Raw genomic sequence first — 6129 nt, 5'->3', positions numbered from 1 at the left:
CGGGGATGAAGAGAGAGGACGGGATGCAAGGATCCCGGTCCGAAGCCGTGGATGAGAGAGGTCGATCTCTTGTAATGGACGGCGGTGTCGGGGTATCAGCTCCGACATGGTGGAGGAGGTCGGCGGTGGATGGGGTGGCGGACGGCGGCGAATTGAGGAGGGTGGGGTGGAGAAGGTGTTTTGGCGCCCACGGAGTACGAATGGGGAAAAAGGAGGTAGAGAGGAAGGGGAGAACCATGTATTCAGGGTGCGCTTGTCTCAAATGCGAGGAAATTTACAAACTTAGCCCCCGTTTCAAATTTCTACTACATCACAGCAATATTAGTCGGTTGGGGATAGGACGGTAATCTTGCATACAACGAATATTTGCCCATGAGAGTTTGTTTTTGGTGCCCACCGTGTATGAATATGAATCGGGGAGGGAGTCGATTTCGGCTGAGGACACACTGTGTTTTGGCGCCCACCATGTATGAATCCGGGTGAGAGGCGCTTATGTCACGTTTGGGTGAAATTACAAACCTACCCCTACCGAAACCTATAGAAATCCAGCAGATAGGCTTTGCATGTGTCGGGTGGTAGGTGCGACATATGCCAACGGATGGCTTATCATTGTGGGAGCCAATAAGACATTGCCGGTGCCTGGAAACGAGATGAGGCAAAGACATGCACGCCGGCGAATCTTACCCAGGTTCGGGGCTCTCCGTGGAGATAACACCCTTAATCCTGCTCTGCGGGGTCTCCGCATGATCACTACATCAACAAGTGGCTACAAGAGGCTCCTTGAGCTGTTTGGCGAGAGGAGGAAGAAAGGGCAAGGCTAGCTCTCTTCTCCTCTCAAAGTTGTGTCTAAAACTATCAAAGTCGAACCCTTTGCATGGGTGCCCTAGGGGGTTTATATAGGCCTACCCCCAGGGGTACAATGGTAATCCGGCTGGGCGCGAGCCCAGCCGTCAGTGTCTACATTCGCCGGCTTCTCCGCCGACTGATGGGGCCCGCTGACTGGTGGGTCCCGCCGACCGCCGGCCTCTTGGTCGACAGGTAGGTCCCACAGCTTGGGGATCTTGTCGGGGGGCTGGTTACTGTTGCCTCACTCTTGATGGCGAGGGCTTTGTCGAGGTAAGCATGGCTATAGTGCCGCCGCCTGGTGGGCTCTCACTGTAGCCTTACCTCGTCTTGTCTCCTTAATGGAGCGCATACTTTGAGGGAGGGAGCGAGCTGGCTGGTGAGAGCCAGCTACGTCCTAGGCCGACTAGGGGAAGCGTGGCCGCCTTCGGGTAACTTTGTGACCGAAGGGGCCCGCCGCCTGCGGGCCATACTGACAGCCTGTCGTGGGTGACGTCATGGTCAGCATGGCAACAGTGCCGAGCCGGACGGGTCATGGCTGTCCCGTACGGTGTACTGTAGCCATGCGTATTCCAGGATTCGGGGGTGGCATGCTTCACTGTTGCCATGCCCCGTCCCATCTCCGTTATGTGGGTGCAGACTTTGAGGGCACGATCTTGGCCGCCTGTCGGGGGCCGGCTTCTTGGAGTCGATCATGTCGTGGCTAGCTTCTTGGAGTCGGCCCTCTCGCGGCTTTATTTATGGGGATTCTAGGGCAGGGCCGCCTTCCGGTAGTCGGCTTGTGGGGTAGCCGGCCGGGGGAAGGCGGCCCGGTGTCTTGGGTGCTTGAAGGCTTGATCGTCCTATTATTTTTTGAAGAGCCAGGGGAGCCGGCTAGGCTACCCGTGGTCATTTACTCCGACAGTAGTCCCCGAAGCTGGTTGTTCTTCGTGGCTGAGAGGGGAACGAGAAGCTCAATCAGCTTCCTATCCCGAAGAGCCAGCAGGTAGGAGCCGGCTTCACTTATGCATGCCGTCTCGGCGAAGTTTCTTCGAAATCTGAAGGTGGGAACCAGCTAGCGCGGTAGCCAGGCTGCGGGCTCACCGCCCGCCGCCTGCGCGCCATGTGGCACCCTTCGACTGGAAGGGCCTGCCAGCCCATGCGCGTGACGGGACGCCGCTGCAGACTGGGGCCCGCCACTTCCACGCCTCGGCCCGAGCACGGATCTTTTGTGGCCCAGGAGACGACGGCGGAGTCGGCAGAGACGCAGGCCGACGCAGCGGCCAAGGCTCAGGCGGAGGCTGCGGCCGTAGAGAGGGTGGCGGAGGCCCTGCGTAGCCAGCCTCCACAACTCGTCATCCCCCTCCGCACCATGGCCCCCGATATCCCGGTGCCCCCGCCAGAGGAAGCCGGCCGCGACCAGCCGGTGATGGAGAGGGAGGGGGCGACACAGTCGTCCCGGAGGGAGAGGCGGTACCACCACCATCGGCCGGGACGGGCCAAGGCGTCCAGCCTGAGGCGGCGCCCGAGCAGCTGGCTGGAGGCGAGCCGACTGTGAGGGCGGATCTTGTGGTCTTGTCGCCGACTCGTCGGCGCGCAGGGAAGGCGATTTCAGAGCCGGACCCGCAGAGGGCCGCGGGCTCCAGCTCATTGTCCCATGACCTGGAGACGGCCAGCGTCAGCTCGCCAGGGTGGACGCCGGGCGGAGGGACGACCGTGCTGAATGTGGCAGCGCAGGACATCCGGACCCGGCTTCAGTCCCAGGCCGCCATGCTAAAGCAGTACACCCAAGAGTTTCTTGCAACGCGGTCGGCCATTCGGGTGAGTCTTCGCTCTTGATTTCTTCCGTGGGGGCACGTCAGCGCACCCACTGGGTGTAGTCCCCGAGTTCGGAGTCGGCTGCTGAGCAGGCGACTTGGAACTTCTTAGAACTTTGATTAATGACTTGTTCTTATTCGCACCTTCGTCCTGTTTGCAGGACTATCACAACCTCCATGCTGCTACCTTCAACTCCCAGGCCCGGGAGATGAATCAGAAGGCCGCCGATCTGACGGAGAGCCGGAGTAAGTGTTTCATTTTTATCTCATGTGGGGCGCGTCAGCGCACCCATTGGGTGTAGTCCCCGAGATTCGGGCCGACTGCTGAGCAGTCGGGTCGAATCTTTCCTGATGACTTCTTCCTTATTTTCTTCTTCTTCATGTCTGCAGGGGCCAACGCCGACTTGAGGGAGCAGCTAGGCGGGGCCCAGACCACCCTTCGCGCCAAGGAGGCCGAGTGCAACGCCTTGGCTCAGGAACGTGATCGCTTGGCCAAGAAGCTGGCCGACCAGGAAGAGAGCCACAAGGCGGCCCCGAAGACGGCGCTGGACAGCGAGGCCGCCCTCAAAGCCGAGTATGAGACCGAGGCGGCGAGCTGGGCCGAGGCGAGGCAGGCGCTGAGCGAGGGTTACGGCCGGATTGAAGACTTGATTGACGGTAGGCCGCCTTCTTCTTCGCTCCTTTGCTCGCCCCTTTCACCTGGTCTGTCTTCTGATTTGTTTTACTTCTTTCTTCTTTGTGCAGAATACTTCCCCGGTTACTCCGTCGCCGCCAACCAAGCCATCGAAGCTCACCGTGACGCCCGGTGGCAGGCTGGGGTTGAGATCGCACCGGACGCCAACCAGTCGCATGAGGAGCAGCTTCTGGCGATCCAAGCCCGCCTCCAGCCGGCCTACCGCATGCTCCGCCGTCTTCAGCATGCCGGGGCGCAGGTGCTGGCCGCCCTCTGGCCTGGCGAGGTGATTCCCCGCACCCTCATCCGGACTGCCGACTGGCTGGAGGTAGCAGTCGGCCGCTTCGAGGCCTGGAAGGCTTCTGCAGCTGGTCCGGCGCTCGACGGGCGCTAGAGTTCGTCCAGGCTTGGTATCTTGGGCTGAGTTTGGACTAGCTGCACACCTGGCGGCAGGAGGCTGACGAGGAGCTGGAGGCGGTGCGGCCGGCTATCATCCAGCGCGCCTCGGCGATTGCCGACTTCACCGACACCAGCGCCTTTGCTCCTGAGGTAAACGAAGACGGTGTCGCTTAGCCGGAGGAGTGGTTCGGGCTGAACCCGGCAGACGGTGAAGACTTGGCGGAGGAGATAGACTCCAGCGACGAGGGCGAAGGGGAAGAGGAGGAGGATAGCGAAGACATTGTGCCGGATGGTGGAGCAACCAGCCAGCCTCAGCGTGATCGTGATTCTAGCAACGAGGCGCGCAGCAGGTGACGATCAGGCCGAGACTCGCCAGCCAGCCACTCCTCCAGCCAACACTGCCGTCTCCACCAACCTGCGCAGCTCCCCTGTTGCTCCCTTGGCCTGACTCGCCGTCCTTGCTTTCCTGCCCGTTACTCTTTGAACAATTTTTATTAATTTTGTGCAGTTCCACCCACTGGTGGTGTATTCAACCTTTGTTGAATGCTGGCCTTTCGAAGGTATTTTGTGTAAATATGATTATGCACGTGCTTGTCTTCCATTCATACTTGCTTTTCATCTTTTGGCTGTTTTCCTTTGCCGCCCTCCCTTGGTCGCCGCCTTCCCAGCCGGACAGCTGCACTGCAGTCTGTGGCCGGGTAAGGGCTTGGCTGTCTGGGAGGACAAGTACTTGAGCTTTCTTAGATTGTAGCAAAGTAAAAAGGGAAGCCGACTGCTCTGACAGCCGGTTGGCAGGGGGGGGGAGCTGGCTTGTGTTATGTAAGTTCGTTAGTCCTTAGCCGTTTTTCGTGTGGGCATCCTTTCCTGCCTTTGGCTCTTGCCAGTCGGAGAGTCGATTCTTCGAGCTGCGACTTTCAACAAGAGAGGGCTTGGGTGCCGGCACACTACTTATCTGACTGTAGGTAGAACTTAAATATAACCCAAGGCGGCAAGTCCCCGGGCCGACTGATCGAACCCGGTGCTGGACAAGAAAACGAATGTAATAACATAACCATGGGCATGATACTCATCATTCATAGATCAAAGAGGGTAGTCCCCGAGTACTCCTCGGGGGGCCCGTTGTCTCGTACTTAATACAAAAGGTAGTGTGGTACATACTGCATTTTAACTGTAAAATCTTCGGAGGAGATTGGCGTTCCATGGTTGTTCCGACTCTTTGCCGGAATCATCCCTCTTGCGCGCCTTCGGCTTCTGCGCGTCGATCAGGTAGTAGGAGTCGTTGCCTAAAGCCCAGCTGACGACGAATGTGCCTTCCCAAGGGGCCGAGAGCTTGTGCTGGCCGGCTGTTTGCTGGATCAGCCGGAGCACAAGATCACCCTCTTGGAAGGATCTTGGCTTGACCTTCCGGCTGTGGTAACAGCGTAGACCCTGCTGGTAGATGGCGGACTGGCTGAGGGCTAACAGCCGGCCTCTTCCAGCAGGTCGACGCCATCTTCTCGCACTTCCTTGGCCTCCGCCTCCGTGTACATGGTGACCCGAGGTGAGTCGAACTCAATGTCAGTTGGGATGACAACCTCGGCACCACACTACTAGGAAAAGGGCTATAGAGAGGACTGATTCTAATGGCGCACCAGGTAGAGAGTGCGCCACTACTATATACTAATGGCGCACTGTTTGCAGGTGCGCCATTAGTGTGGAAGACACTAATGGCGCACCAGTCTCACGGTGCGCCACTACTATTGATTTTTCCCCATTTTTCCATACAAACTAATGGCGCATGATGACAAAGTGCGCCATTACTAGTTAGAACTAGTAATGGCGCACGGCCAAGACAGTGCGCCATTAGTATATATATTTTTTACTTTTTTGCAAACCTACTAATGGCGCACCGTACCAGAGTGCGCCATTAGTAGTTTAAACTACTAATGACGCACTTTTCCACAGTGCGCCATTAGTATACATATGTTTTTTTACTTTTCTGCAAAAAGTACTAATGGTGCACCACCTGCAGGTGCGCCATTAGTAACCAGGGTTACTAATGGCGCATTATGTGCTGGTGCGCCATTAGTAACCTGGGACCAACAAGATATTTTGGACAGCCCACCTACCCACTCACTTTCCCCACTTCATTCTCTCCACCTCCTCCTCCAAGCTTGTCTCGGCTGCCTCCTCCTCCTCACCTCATTTCCACCATAGATTCATCAAAATTAAGTGGTGAAATTACCTTTTTGGATAGGTAAGTAAGGGGAAAGCTATCTTCATGATGTAGATCTACTTTTTTTCTCCCTAGCTCACTCCAACAACGTGCACATGCACTTTTTGTGGCCTAGCTAGATCTATGTATGTTTGTGGTGTTGCATGTGTTTATGGTGTTGCATATATGTTTGTGTTTGAAGGTACCGGTATTTGAAATGCGAT

This window comes from Triticum dicoccoides, chromosome 3B, assembly GCF_002162155.2.
Source record: "Triticum dicoccoides isolate Atlit2015 ecotype Zavitan chromosome 3B, WEW_v2.0, whole genome shotgun sequence".
Classification (NCBI taxonomy): Eukaryota; Viridiplantae; Streptophyta; class Magnoliopsida; order Poales; family Poaceae; genus Triticum; species Triticum dicoccoides.
Note: the sequence above shows the minus strand (reverse complement) of the source record.